This window comes from Mirounga angustirostris, unplaced genomic scaffold (assembly GCF_029215605.1).
Source record: "Mirounga angustirostris isolate CCGP_5_RB_7025 unplaced genomic scaffold, mMirAng1.0.hap1 SCAF_3, whole genome shotgun sequence".
Lineage (NCBI taxonomy): Eukaryota > Metazoa > Chordata > Mammalia > Carnivora > Phocidae > Mirounga > Mirounga angustirostris.
The window spans coordinates 30,474,685-30,490,998 of NW_026991711.1; the positions used below are offsets into that span (position 1 = coordinate 30,474,685).

General features: G+C 37.3%; 1 long non-coding RNA gene across 1 annotated transcript; it reads left to right on the plus strand.

Annotated features, from left to right (window-relative positions):
* Nucleotides 1-11,817: 11,817 nt before the first annotated feature.
* On the plus strand, nucleotides 11,818-15,937 carry LOC135363827 (uncharacterized). The gene is made up of 2 exons (XR_010409971.1): nucleotides 11,818-13,073; nucleotides 13,816-15,937. It is a non-coding gene; the product is annotated as an uncharacterized LOC135363827 (long non-coding RNA).
* Nucleotides 15,938-16,314: the final 377 nt, after the last annotated feature.

Genomic DNA, 16,314 nt, shown 5'->3' on the forward strand with positions numbered 1-16,314 from the left:
CCTTACAGGCAATACAATGGCACTAAATTCATATCTTTCAATAGTTACCCTGAATGTAAATGGGCTAAATGCCCCAATCAAAAGACACAGGCTACCAAATTGGATTAAAAAACAAGACCCATTGATATGCTGTCTGTAAGAGACTCATTTTAGACCCAAAGCACCCCCAAATTGAAAGTGAGGGGGTGGAAAACCATTTACCATTCTAATGGACACCAAAAGAAAGCTGGGGTGGCAATCCTTATATCAGACAAATTAGATTTTCAACCAAAGACTGTAATAAGATATGAGGAAGGACACTATATCCTACTTAAAGGGTCTATCCAACAAGAAGATCTAACAATTGTAAATATCTATGCCCCTAACATGGGAGCAGCCAATTATATAAGGCAATTAATAACAAAAGCAAAGAAACACATTGACAGCAATACAATAATAGTGGGGGACTTTAACACCCCCCTCACTGAAATGGACAGATCATCTAAGCAAAAGATCAACAAGAAAATAAAGACTTTAAATGACACACTGGACCAAATGGACTTCACAGGCATATCCAGAACATTCCATCCCAAAGTAACAGAATACACATTCTTCTCTAGTGCCCATGGAACATTCTCCAGAATAGATCACATTGTAGGTCACAAATCAGGTCTCAATGAGTACCAAAAGATTGGGATCATTCCCTGATTTTCAGACAATGCTTTGAAACTAGAACTCAATCACAAGAGGAAAGTTGGAAAGAACTCAAATACATGGAGGCTAAAGAGCATCCTATTAAAGAATGAATGGGTCAACCAGGAAATTAAAGAAGAATTTAAAAAATTCAGAGAAACCAATGAAAATGAAACCACAACTGTTCAAAATCTTTGGGATGCAGCAAAGGCAGTCCTAAGAGGAAAGTATATAACAATACAAGCCTTTCTCAAGAAACAAGAAAGGTCTCAAATACACAACCTAACCCTACACCTAAAGGAGCTAGAGAAAGAACAACAAATAAAGCCTAAACCCAGCAGAAGAAGAGAAATAATAAAGATTAGAGCAGAAATCAATGAAATAGAAACCAAAAGAACAGTAGAACAGATCAACGAAACTAGGAGCTGGTTCTTTGAAAGAATTAACAAGATCGATAAACCCCTGGCCAGACTTATCAAAAAGAAAAGAGAAATGACCCAAATCAACAAAATCATGAGTGAAAGAGGAGAGATCACAACCAACACCAAAGAAATACAAACAATTATAAGAACATATTATGGGCAACTATATGCCAGCAAATTAGATAACCTGGAAGAAATGAATCCATTCCTAGAGATGTATCAACTACCAAAACTGAACCAGGAAGAAATAGAAAACCTGAACAGACCTATAAACACTAAGGAAATTGGGGCAGTCATCAAAAATCTCCCAATAAACAAAAGCCCAGGGCCAGATGGCTTCCCAGGGGAATTCTACCAAACATTTAAAGAAGAATTAATACCTATTCTTCTGAAACTGTTCCAAAAAATAGAAATGGAAGGAAAACTTCCAAACTCGTTTTATGAGGCCACAATTCCCTTGATCCCCAAACCAGACAAAGACCCCATCAAAAAGGAGAATTACAGACCAATATCCCTGATGAACATGGATGCAAAAATTCTCACCAAAATACTAGCCAATAGGATCCAACAGTACATTAAAAGGATTATTCACCATGACCAAGTGGGATTTATACCTGAGCTGCAAGGTTGGTTCAACATCCGCAAATCAATCAACGTGATACAATACATTAACAAAAGAAAGAACAAGAATCATATGATCCTCTCAATAGATGCAGAAAAAGCATTTGACAAAGTACAGCACCCTTTCTTGATCAAAACTCTTCAGAGTGTAGGGATAGAGGGTACATACCTCAATATCATAAAAGCCATCTATGAAAAACCTACAGCAAATAAGATTCGCAATGGGGAAAAACTGAGAGCTATCCCCCTAAGGTCAGGAACGCGGCAGGGATGTCCACTATCACCATTGCTATTCAACATAGTATTAGAAGTCTTAGCCACAGCAATCAGACAACAAAAAGAAATAAAAGGCATCCAAATTGGCAAAGAAGAAGTCAAATTCTCACTGTTTGTAGATGATATGATACTTTATGTGGAAAACCCCAAAGACTCCACCCCAAAACTACTAGAACTCATACAGGAATTCAGTAAAGTGGCAGGATATAAAATCAATGCACAGAAATCAGTGGCATTCCTATACACCAACAACAAGACAGAAGAAAGAGAAATTAAAGAGTCGATCCCATTTACAATTGCACCCAAAACCATAAGATACCTAGGAATAAATCTAACCAAAGAGGCAAAGGATCTGTACTTAGAAAACTAGAAAATGTTCATGAAAGAAATTGAGGAAGACACAAAGAAATGAAAAAACGTTCCATGCTCATGGATTGGAAGAACAAATATTGTGAAGATGTCAATGCTACCTAGAGCAATCTACACATTCAGTGCAATCCCCATCAAAATACCATCCACTTTTTTCAAAGAAATGGAACAAATAATCCTAAAATTTGTATGGAACCAGAAAAGGCCCCGAATAGCCAGAGGAATGTTGAAAAAGAAAAGCAAAGCTGGTGACATCACAATTCCGGACTTCAAGTTCTATGACAAAGCTGTCATCACCAAGACAGTACAGTACTGGCACAAAAACAGACACATAGATCAATGGAACAGAATAGAGAGCCCAGAAATGGACCCTCAACTCTATGGTCAACTAATCTTTGACAAAGCAGGAAAGAATGTCCAATGGAAAAAAGACAGTCTCTTCAACAAATGGTGTTGGGAAAATTGGACAGCCACATGCAGAAGAATGAAACTGGACCATTTCCTTACACCACACACAAAAATAGACTCCAAATAGATGAAAGACCTCAATGTGAGACAGGAGTCCATCAAAATCCTAGAGAACACAGGCAGCAACCTCTTTGACCTCAGCCACAGCAACTTCTTCCTAGAAACATTGCCAAAGGCAAGGGAAGCAAGGGCAAAAATGACCTATTGGACTTCATCAAGATAAAAAGCTTTTGCACAGCAAAGGAAACAGTCAAGAAAACCAAAAGACAACCGACAAAATGGGAGCAGATATTTGCAAATAGCATATCAGATAAAGGGCTAGTATCCAAAATCTATAAAGAACTTATCAAACTCAACACCCAAAGAACAAATAATCCAATCAAGAAATGGGCAGAAGACATGAACAGACATTTTTCCAAAGAAGACATCCAAATGGCCAACAGACACATGAAAAAGTGCTCAACATCGCTCAGCATCAGGGAAATCCAAATCAAAACCTCAATGAGATACCACCTCCCACCAGTCAGAATGGCTAAAATTAACAAGTCAGGAAATGACAGATGTTGGCGGGGATGCGGAGAAGGGGGAACCCTCCTACACTGTTGGCAACCACTCTGGAAAACAGTATGGAGGTTTCTCAAAAAGTTGAAAATAGAGCTACCATATGATCCAGCAATTGCACTATTTACCCCAAAGGTACAAATGTAGGGATCTGAAGGGGTACATGCACCCCGATGTTTATAGCAGCAATGTCCACAATAGCCAAACTGTGGAAAGAGCCAAGATGTCCATTGGCAGATGAATGGGCAAAGAAGATGTGGTATATATATATATATATATAATGGAATTTATGCAGCCATCAAAAGGAATGAGATCTTGCCATTTGCAATGATGTGGATGGAATTGGAGGATGTTATGCTGAGTGAAATAAGTCAATCAGAGAAAGACATGTATCATATGATCTCACTGATATGAGGAATTCTTAATCTCAGGAAACAAACTGAGGGTTGCTGGAGTGGGGGGGTTGGGAGGGATGGGGTGGCTGGGTGATAGACACTGGGGAGGGTATGTGCTATGGTGAGCGCTGTGAATTGTGCAAGACTGTTGAATCACAGACCTCTACCTCTGAAACAAATAATGCAATATATGTTAAGAAAAAAAAAAGAGGAAGAAGATAGCAGGAGGGGAAGAATGAAGGGGGGGAATTCGGAGGGGGAGACGAACGATGATGGACTCTGAAAAACAAACTGAGGGTTCTAGAGGGGAGCAGGTGGAAGGATGGGTTAGCCTGGTGATGGGTATTGAAGAGGGCACGTTCTGCATGGAGCACTGGGTGTTATGCACAATGAATCATGGAACACTACATCACAAACTAATGATGTAATGTATGGTGATTAACATAACAATAAAAAATTAAAAAAAAAATAAAATATATTACTTTCTCTAATTGAGTTAGGTGAGTTTCCCATGTTTGGCTCATACACCAACCTGAAAGATTGATGAGCAGGAGGTGATAACCTGAGGGTCAGGCTAAATTTGAAAAAAAAAAAAAAATCAGGAAATCACTTAAGACTGGGTAAGATGACCTTTAAATTACCTTCTGACCAGACACTATGATTTTAAGAAATCATAGCCCATCACTGCGTGCCTCCGTTCAGCAGTATCTTGCACAGTAGCGGTAGGAATCTGAAATATCTGTGATAGAGTGGAAGAGATAACTAACAAACTCCTCAACCGGGATTGACAAATAGCCAAATGGGTATTTTCCAAGCTTGTTGGGTCTGAAGAGTGACGAGATAAGCTTGTTAAAAATACCTAGTCTCAGGTTCCTTTCCATCCCTGAGCTTTGCAGATTCGGATGGAGTCGACACAATTTGGGAAAGGGAAAACCTTTCCTAAAATCCTACCAGGAATTAGATAAATGTAGCTTTACCTTTCCACATCAATTAATAAAATGACCCACCCTTCATATGACCATTTCTAATTATCTACATGTTTGCCTGATCCAGGAGATTATGAATTTAGATTTTAATTTACCAGGGACAGAAGTTTAACCACATCCAAATTTGATTAATGTTTTACATATATATACTTAATAAATATTTAAAAATTACATATACTTATGTAATATTATGTATATAAAATATTTATTATATATAAAATTGCATATGTGGTTGTTTTTTAAAACATTGAAAGGGAAAGACATGTTTTCATCTCCTTATTTGTATTGCAGTATCAATTCTCAGGAAAAGAGGACTTGTCAAAGCTTTAAAACAGTGTGCAATTGCCAATCACATTTTAGATTACATTGTTAACACTCTATTCATCATGGAAAAAATGATGTGAAAGGATGGGCACACTGATATCTGAACAACATCATTAAAAGTAAAAAAGTTTTATGGCCTCATGTGTATGAGCTGAGATGCCATTTGATTATAAACTCAAATAAATGACCCTCTTAGGATAGTTTTTGGCATATTTATATGCGGTTACTTTGGGACAACATATTTATTTGTGAAAACTTTCAAAATTCACTCTGTACAAAAAAGTACAAAAAAAAAAAAGTTCTGGGAATTAGTATGATAAAATCATTAATTAAAATATTTAACTCCCTGGGGCGCCTGGGTGGCTCAGTTGTTAAGCGTGTGCCTTCGGCTCGGGTCATGATCCCAGGGCCCTGGGATTGAGCCCCGCATCGGGCTCCCTGCTTCGCGGGAAGCCTGCTTCTCCCTCTCCCAATCCCCCTGCTTGTGTTCCCTCTCTCGCTGTCTCTCTCTCTGTCAAATAAATTAAAAAAAAAATCTTTAAAAAAAATATTTAACTCCCTGCTGATATTCTGTAATGGAGTGGTCACCAGATAAACACAGCATGGCTATTTTTTCCTATAAGAAGATTTTGCATTCATTATAGAGCACACTCTTTGAGGGATGAATGAATACATTTACACTCAGGCCACTAGGTGGGCAAATGGACACATACTACCTGTGCAAAGAATTGTCCTTTGCATTTGTAGGTGAAGAAACCAACATTCATTACTATATGTTTAGGGCTAATGAGAGATAGACCTTCTTTCTTGACATTTTACAAGTTAAAAACATTAAAATATCTTCCAAGATATCAGGGGAAATCAGATTTCTAGTTGAAGATGAGACTGAGGACTAGAGGGATGGATTAACATCGAAGCTGAGGGATGTCTGGGGGCATATTCCTCCTTGCTTCAGCTTCTTCACTGGGAAAATTATAGTACTTTCTCTGAGGTTCAATGATTCACTGAGTTCACATATGTAAAGTACTTGGAAGAGTGTCCAGTTAAATAGTAACTATTGTCATCATAGATCTTAGGACAGGAAGCAGTCTCGAGGGGTACCCCTAGTCCAGGCATCATCTTTAGCAGCATGATTATCTCAGGTCTAAAGATGAGGTGATAGGGACTCGTAGTAGAAGGTCTAGAACCTACTTCATAAGTCAGCTTTTCTTCTCTACATCCACCGAAATGCTGCCCTAGCTCTTCTCTGCTTCAGAAAATAATTTTAGAACATTTTCTGTTACAAAGTGGGTGCTTATCAAATACCTAATAGAGAAACAATTATATGAGCTATTCTTTTTGAAGTTTTGTTTGATGCAGAATGCACCTGATGGAAGGTTTCAGCATAAATACTCAGTGTCATATTAAATTTAATCTCAGAGTGAAGTTTCACAATTTCTCTCTTTCAAAGGCAGATTTTGTTGAAGGGTGTTGAGATCCCAAGAAGGTTATAAGGTGATACATATTGTTATGAACACATACATGCCATTTTTTAAAAGGGAGTTTTGTTTGAAGGAGTTGAGATCCAGTTTTTACAAGGTTATAAAGTGATATATACTGGTGCTCACACAGGCACGCACACACACATGAGATTAAGTTAAGAAGCTGTTCTAATTAGTGGAATAGTATTTAGTTAATTTGCCAATTTCTTCTTTGGGGACGGGCAGCTCCATTTTGAGTAGCAGTACACTTGAAATTGTTCAAATTGTAAAGTTCTTAGACATCCTAGAGGACTTTGACCTCCACACCCTGCTCTGTAATTAGTAACACTGTATCCTACATTGTCTAAGATTGAACCTATCATGTGCTGTCATAATTTTTTTAAGGTTTGTTTAAAATTTTGTCTTCTTCAATTGATTCTAAGTTGTCTTCATACTGAGCATAATACAGTTTTATATACTCCCAATTATATGTGTACATATGTGTTTGTATGTATGTAGGTAATATTGGCCCACGTCTCTCTAGTTCTGCGGTCACCATACCTGTGTCAGAACAACCATCATCTCTCACCTGGACTTTTGAAAATCTGACTGTTCTCTCCTCTTTCAATTTTGCCCATCCAGAGCATTTATCACTGAGCAGAGTAACTTCTTTTTTAAATAATTTTTTCCCATCATGATAAATGTACTCTTTAATCCCATCACCTATTTCCCCCATCCCTCCACCCACTTTCCCTCCATAACCATCAGTCTGTTCCCAATTAAAGAATCTATTTCTTGATTTGTCTCTCTCTCTCTTTTTCGCTCATTTGTTTCTTAAATTCCACATATGAGTGAAATCATATGGTATTTGTCTTTCTCTGACTGACTTACTTTGCTTAGCATTATATTCTCTAGCTCCATCCATGTTGTTACAAATGGCAAGATTTCACTCTTCATTTCTTCATTCAGAAAGTTGAATAATGTTCCAATACACACACCCCATCTTCTTTATCCATTCATCTATCGATGGATACTTGGGCTGTTTCTATATTTTGGCTATTGTAAATAATGCTGCAATAAACATAGGAGTGCAAATATCCCTCTGAATTAGTGTTTTTGTATTTTGGGGGTAAATACCCAGCAATGCAATTATTGCTTGTAGCGTAGTTCCATTTTTGCTTTTTTGAGGAACCTCCATACTGTTTTCCACAATAGCTGCACCAGTTTACATTCCCAACAATAGTGCAAGAGGGTTCCCTTTTCTCCATAACTTCTCCAACACTTGTTGTTTCTTTGTATGTCTTCTTTGCGGACATGTCTGTTCATGTCTTCTGCCATTTTTTTTCCTGCCCATTTTTTAATTGGATTATTTGTTTTTGGGGTGTTGAGTTGTATTGAGCAGAGTAATTAAAAAAAAATAAGTTGCTTAAGTCACTCTACAGCTAAATCCCTCTTTGATTTTTCCATTAAATTTTGAGTATCTTACTATGACTTATGAAGCCCTGAAGGGTCTATCTTCCCTATCACTATCATATCACATCTTATGTAACTGTCTCCAACACTCTGTGCTAGGTTTCTTCAACGTCTTGCTTTGTGCTTTCCTGTGTTTGACCCTTCACTCGTGCTCTTCCCAGTATCATAAATTTCCTCTCATTTGTAGGAGCCCTTATTGGATAGTCTGAACCCATCCTGGTCATTCTCCTTTGTAGTACTAGTCAAAATTTGTATTATGTATTTATATCTTGGTTTCTTGAGTAGTGGGCATAATTTCCCTCATCAAACTCACTTTCTGTATTTCCTTTAAATTAACCTAATTCTGACATTGAGCCTCTATCACATTCTACCTGCTTGGCAGAAAATTTCATCTTGGTCATAACTAAGTTTTTTCTCCCTTTTCTCTCATGGTAGCACCTATGAGGCTTATGTCATATTTGGGAAAAGGGGGAGAAAGCCTGTAAATACCAGTCTATCCTGGCAAAAACACCAGTCATTCAAGCCTATAATGGTCCCTTGAAATGTGGTGGCTCCTACGTTTTATGTCAAGCACAGGGCACATGGTGAGTCTAAAGACCCTAATGTCTCTACAAGGCTAACACCTCCTCCAAGTTTGATCAACTTCTTGGAGTGCTGCCATATACTCTCCATTCGAAAGTCCTTAAATCATTTTCCTTCATGCCCAGCCTGGAAAAACGGCCTATTTAATTTGAGGGCAGCATCTACTTTACTTAATTTTAAATACCATCAGTGGGCTTAGGCTTTTGGAATAAAATTCAAAAAGTCTTGTAATATACTTCTACTTCCTACCTTGCCTCAAACCTCCCATCAATTAATGAACACAGAGCCTGCTGTTTCTTAAAGATGATGAAATAGGAAAAGGAGAACAGACATGGAGACAATCTCACTTGTTGTTATTACAGAATAATATCCTTCCATGCTGATTTATTTTCTGTTACAGCTTTTAATTATCCTTCCCACATCCCAGGCAATAAGTCTTATGAAAGAAAGAACGTTGTCATCTTCATCAAAATGTAGCTACCAACTCATACAGTGTCTTGTACAGAGTAGACACTCAAAATTTTGTGTTAAATAAATGAATAAACATAATAGGCATTAAGTAAATATTTATTTTATTCCCATTGCTGGATACATTACTTCACAGAGTACATATTTAATAAATATTGAATGAATAAATATAATAGAAGGTTGACAATGAGATGCAACATCAAAACATTGGAGGTCATTTCACACAACCTTGAGCCAGCTGAGTTGGTAAGATTCAACTAAGTATGTTGAATATGTGGAACTAACCTCTGATCTAATCACAGCACTAATAACAAATGAAAATCAGCAGGTAAGACTACTTTTCTCTTATATGTCCCTGATTCTCTCGATTCAAGTTGACTATCCTCAGTCTCTATTAAGACATTTGCCTTGATTTTTTTAGCCATGGTTCTGGGCTTATGCAAAATTTCACTTTGAGATGGTGATCAAATAAGTGTATAGTATAAGACAGGTAAAAGAGTGAAATTAATTGACCTAGTTAGAGAAATGCTCCAAACAATGGTATGAACTCATACAACATGGAACATCTATTTTAATAAAGGAGAAAGGACTGTTGTATTGATAAGAGTTCTTTTGGAAGAAACATACAATATTAGAGAGAACATGCTTTGTGATTTAACAAATCCATGACCTAGAAAATTCATTTTTTTCATTCATTTTTATTCTTTTTTTAAAAAAGATTTTATTTATTTATTTGAGAGAGAGAATGAGAGAGAGAGAGCACATGAGAGGGGGGGAGAGTCAGAGGGAGAAGCAGACCCCCTGCTGAGCAGGGAGCCCGATGTGGGACTCAATCCCAGGACTCCAGGACCATGACCTGAGCCGAAGGCAGTTGCTTAACCAACTGAGCCACCCAGGCACCCATTTTTATTCCTCTTTGAAAAAAAAATTATTATCTCATGCTTATCCTAGAAAAGAACAAGTATAAAAACTTTCCCTCTTGCTACAGAGCACTCTGCACATGCTCTGTTATAGAAGCACCATATTATCAAGGAACTGTCTATTCATATACATATGAGATGGGTTTTGGTCTTAATAAACATTCTATCTGCAGTGCCAAATGCAGTGCCCAAAACTTTACTGTAATTACATACTTTTGAACTCAAATGGCTGAGCAAACATGCTCATCCTATCAAATAATACGTCTTTACTTTTTCTGGTTCTTTTTACTTGTTAATGTGGATTCATGTGGTGTCATTTTCTTATTTCAGTACAGCTTTGCCCTGCCCTCCTCCTGAGTCGTTATTTCCAAATATATTACATTTCCATTTGTTATATGCTTAATAGTACAATCATACATATATTGGCTTTATACAGTTACTTTTTAAATACGTTCAGGGACCAAAGGATTCAAGATCCTTCCTGAATAAGGGTGTGCTTTTCTATGTTAACCGTCATGAGAACCATGTTTAGTCTGGTCAGTCATATTTTCTGCATTTTGTTTGTGCTGAATCAAATGTTCAGATACATACGCCAGGCTGTTTGGTCATATCATACTATGAAATTGTGGAAGGTTTGACGGTGTTCAGTAAGTAAACACATGCCTATCGACTGTAAAGTGACCACAAAATGTTGGTGACTTTTAGCTCTACGGACTTCATAGTGCTTTCTCACTAACTTTTCTCAGTAACCATGACATCACTTCCTTCACCTGGAAATAATGAGGTGCAGATCATATATATGACAGGAAAAGTTACAACTGTAAGCTGGAAAGAGAAGCATGACTGCGTTTAGCATGAAGTGCCACATCATTAGCTAACCCTACCCACTTATTCTTACTTTTAATCTTACTTTTAATCACGCCTCACTTGTATTTTGCAAATCTTTTCTCCCAGGCTGTGGCTTGTCCTTTCGTTTTCTTAACGGCATTCTTTTTTTTTTTTTTTTTTTAAGACTTTACTTATTTATTTGAGAGAAAGAGCATGAGACGGGGGAGGGTCAGAGAGAGAAGCAGACTCCCCGCAGAGCAGGGAGCCCGATGCAGGACTTGATACCAGGACTCCAGGATCATGACCTGAGCTGAAGGCAGTTGCTTAACCAAGTGAGCCACCCAGGCGCCCTTAACAGCATTCTTTTTTTTTTTTTTTAAAGATTTTATTTATTTATTTGAGAGAGAGAGAGAGACTGAGAGAGCACGAGAGGGGGAGGGTCAGAGGGAGAAGCAGACTCCCTGCCGAACAGGGACCCCCGAAGAGGGACTCAATCCTGAGACTCCAGGATCATGACCTGAGCCGAAGGCAGTCGCTTAACCAACTGAGCCACCCAGGCACCCCCTTAACAGCATTCTTAAAAGAGCAGAAAATTTTAATATTGTAGAAGTCTCATTTATCAAGTTTTTTCTCTTTAGTGGCTCACACTTCTTTGTTTCTAAGGACTCTTTTTCCTAACCCAATATAAAAAGATTTTCTCTTATGTTTTCTTCTAAAATTTTCCCATTAATCTTTATAATTGTCAGCATACAGGTTTTGAAGTTATTCTGTTAGGTGATAAGAGCAGATACTTGCCTTATTTCCTTTTCTTAATAAATGTATTCACTTAAAAATATGAAAATATTAAACAATATCAGAGTAGCATGTAGTCCCAGATCTACCATTAAGTAATTGTGTATAGGTTGGGATATTATTTCTCCTTTACTTTATTGCAATGAATAGCTCCAAGCATGAGAAGTATTTATTTAATACCAAATTAAATAACATATTTATAGTATGAAATAGAATATGAGATTTCTTGATAGTAATATGTATTTATATAAATGGAATAGAAAAATGCCTGAGACCTGATTTAGCTTCCTGGCTCACAGACAATAACATTCCAGGGTATATCCATGGTTACACCTCTTACTCAACATTAAATTTTATTGCTTTGTCACATATTGTGTATAAATTAAAAGTGTTCAGATAATTGTAACTCTAAAGCTAAAAATATCAGACTTTGTTGCAAATCAATTAAAAATAGTTATCTACTTGCATCATTTTAGTCCCTGTGGACTCTGCCTCCTAAGACTGTAGCTGGTGGGTGACAAAGAAGATATGTATTGCATTATAAATTATAACATAAGCTTTATGGTTTCAAATGAGCTTTTTATGGGTTTAAATTGTGAGAATTAATTTATTAAGTTTGGATGTCTTTGAGTAAACCAATGCAATTAAAAATTTCTTACCCTGAAGGGCTAAAAACAGCCTTTAGATGACGGTGATCCTACCGAGTGTGTCTTTAGCCTCATTGTTTTTTTGTAAAAAATTCCTAAAACATTGTAGTTCAACAGGGAATTTAAAAAATTAACGTGCTTTTTTTCATACCTGCTTGAATTTGGATCTTTTTTTCCCCCCTTTCAGCCAGAGCTATCTATTATCTCAGGAAGATAAGTATCGTAATCATTAAGAAGGCAAAAATAGTCAATTTCAACTTTAAACTGACAAAACAGGATCTTATAGCCCAGACAGGCAATAGTTCTGAAAGCCTTGCTGTGTTAGGAGAAAAAAACTTTTGTAAATTGTAAAAGCTTTTCTTTACATAGCAAGAGTAAAAGTTGGTCATCTGAAGTGAGATTTCAAGCCATTACTAGCAAGAACTCAAGATATGCCCAGGTTGAACATAAAGTGTCTTTTCAAAAAAAGAAATAAAAATAATTAAATGTTTTTAAGTTAAAATTTTTATTTTGGTGAGAACATTCAAGTTCTGCTCTTAGCCAGTTTTCATGAGGAGTTTCTCTCTTGGTGAAGTGTGAAAAAGGCAGGGACTCAGAGGAAATGAGAAGAGCATGGACTTTCTTCCTGGCCCCTCAGGAAAGCAGCCCTCCCAGCCCTTCCTCCCCTTCTCCAGCCTTTCTCTTCCAGGCCTGGCCTTGGATGTGAGCTCTGAGAAGAAGGAAATCCAGGGGGCACTTAGGAAGCTCAGGGAGGAGACTAGCTACTCCAGGAGCCCCCCTGGCCAGCATCCCACTCAGACCTTCTGCAGGTGAGGACAACAGTGGTGTGGCATGTGTAGGGGGACAGAGGCTTTGAGATGATGCACTGAGTAAATCTCAGCTCTCATTGGAGTGTGTGGCCTCCACAGGTGCCTTCATAACCTGAGGGGGGTATATTAGATCAACGAGGCTAAAATTAGGCTGATAGCTGCAGAGTGGACCCATAAAACCGCTGTGGCTACATGGGAGGAATTCCACAGTGCCACTGGGTGGGGGGAGGGGGTGGAGACTGGCCAACAGTGAGAGGGGCTTGATGCCTTTGGAGGCAGTTAGCTTGCCTCACCCTGGCTGAGGAAGTCATTCACAATTCACATCAGCCGTGGTCATGTCCGCCTGAGAGGCTGCAAGCAGATGCCCAGAGTCAAGCCGGCCAGGACAGGTTCATTCAGGCAAGCATCTGAACCTCTGATAATCCCAGGCCATGAGAACATTAGCTTTCCTCTGTACCAGGCAGGGATGGGAGACCTCTTGAGGAGGAAGATGGACTCTGGGAAGGAGATTAAACTTTGACCTGGCTCCCCTATGTTTAATCAAAAGAGAGTAAGTTCATTTTAGTTAGAAAATGTAAATCATTCTTCTAAGCCTGTCATCAGAGGGAGAGGCACTCCGGAACAGAATGAAATATGTTTTGAACAATAAGGAAAGGAACTTTTTGTTTTTTGTACTATTAGAGTATCATGTGTGAAATCTCATCCTATTCCACCCTTACAGATAAAAATATCTGTTTTTCAGAACAGAAAATTTGCTTCATGCATATGGTATGTGGCTGCTGGCTCTTTCAGTGATGGTACTAAGCTGAATGCTTGACTTCTTGGCAAAGACGGATACTGTGTCCTACTTCTCTACTACCTCTATCATCTCAAATTTGGAATTAGAAACTGAAAAAGCTTTGAAATTTGACTCTACTTCAGTGAAAAATATATTTTGTGTACCATGATGAGTTAATTACAGTCTAAATTCTTGAATAGCAAGACATATTTTTTACAAGAAAGTAATCCATATGTTACTGAGAACAAATTTTAGAAGTATGCAATGGGATTTATATGGCTTTAACTTAGATGATTAGCCTGAGATGATCCAATTATACCTGCCAATATCAGTTAGAAATAAAATACTAATATGTTTAGGGATAATGTTCCTGAATGGGTGTACTGTCTGTCCAGAACAAAGCAGGATTGTATCCTCTTGCGTGCAAAGGAGTTCTTGTTTCCCCTGATGCTCGAAATTCATGTCCTGGGATATTTATAAGTGGGCCTGCACTGAGATCTTCTATACTTTCAGAATGGGAATTGTCATCCGAGTTTCAGGCTTTCCTCAATATCCATTCAGATTTTAGTTTCAATATTTCAAAATAAATTACCTTATAGGCAAGAGTAATTCATATGTATTACTTTTTCTTAGATAGAAGTTAAGAACATGAATCAGAGAGACTTATGTTTAGAATCAAGGAAGAATTTCTTGCTTCTTGACAGTCATTGACCTATAGCAATGATTCTTAAATTGCAATCCCTAGACCAACAGCTTCATCTGAGAATGTGTTATGAGAACTTATTAAAAACACAATTTTTTGAGCCTACTATAGAACTACTGAAATAGAAACCGTATTTTAACAAGCCCTCCAGGTGATTCTGATGCATGCTAAAGATTGAGAGCCACTAATCAATAGAACATTGCTAAAGAAACATCACTTTTTCTGAAACTCCTTAAAAATAAGAAAGACAGCTATATATGTAGAATGCTTTGGTAAAAATCTTTTCAAGAGGTAGTTGGACCAACGCTATTTAGTATTATTTCATTTACATGTATCTAAAATGTATAATTATAAATTTCTCAAAATGGTTCATCTAGTGGTAGTTTCAGTTTGGTCACTTTTGAATGTAAACATATGTGATGTGCAAAGGATAAACAACTTAAATATATAAAAGCATTCAGACAAGTGCTTTGAACTGTGCCTGGCACTTAGCTGAATACTATAAAAAGTGATAACTCTTTTTTTTTCTTAAAGATTTTATTTATTTATTTGAGAGAGAGAATGAGAGAGAGAGAACACATGAGAAGGGATAGGGTCAGAGGACGAAGCAGACTCCCTACCGAGCAGGGAGCCCAATGCGGGACTCTATCCAGGGACTCCAGGATCATGACCTGAGCCGAAGGCAGTCGCTTAACCAACTGAGCCACCCAGGCGCCCAAAAGTGATAATTCTTAATGAGCATCTATTATGTGTAGGCAACATGTTAGCTAGTTTTATACACATTATTTTGTGTAAATATCTAATCTTTATAACAAATGTAAACTATCTTCCCAAATGTCACCAGTTAGCTGGTGATGAGTCAGCCATAAGTCTGTTCTTCAACTACAGCCTTACTTCTCTGAGTCAATTTACTTAAGTGCCACTTTAGCCAGGAGATTCATTAATGACTATAGTAAGATCTTATTTTGAAATACTAGTCTCTTAGTAATAATCAGTGTGCAGATAATACTTGGTATTATTATTATTGATTAATTGGTATTGGTATTATTATTATTGATTAATACAGTGGTACACTTTGGAGTAAAGCCGTTGAAGAAGTGACCCATCATTAGCAGCATTTGTACTCATGATGTGCTTAAGTATCTTTTCCATTACTTATATTTGATATTAAATCTTCTTTATAATGTGAGCACTTTAGTGCTATTACTTCTCCCATGACTCTATTATATATCACTACTTAAAGAACAGTCCTCATAACTAGACTAAGAGAGGGGCATGCAACGAGAACAGCATTTAAGTCAGTAATTTGCTAGATCAACATTTTATTATATTATTACAAAAATTGTATTTCCTCTGAAAAGTTAGAATCTGTGCCACATTATGGTTATCTCCAACATTTTTTTGGAAAGAGTAGTTTTAAAATAAATTTGAAAAATACCTTAGCACTCTGTTATGCTAGCTGTTATTCCACTTCTATCTGAGTACAAATCAACATCAATGAAATGAAATCCTATTGCCCATAACAATTATGTATAACTAACAATATCTTGAGAGCTGATGTTATAGGTAGAAGTAGGGAGGAACAGGAATTTAGGAGACTGGAATTCAATAAAAAGCTATAAATTTTTAGTTTATGGGCTCAGAGTTCAAGAGAGTACTGCTATTATTCAATCACACCATCAAGAAGTCATACAAGACTTGCTTTCTCCTGAAACTGCACTAAGCCTAGAATAAAGAACATTTTTAAAAAAATGCATAAG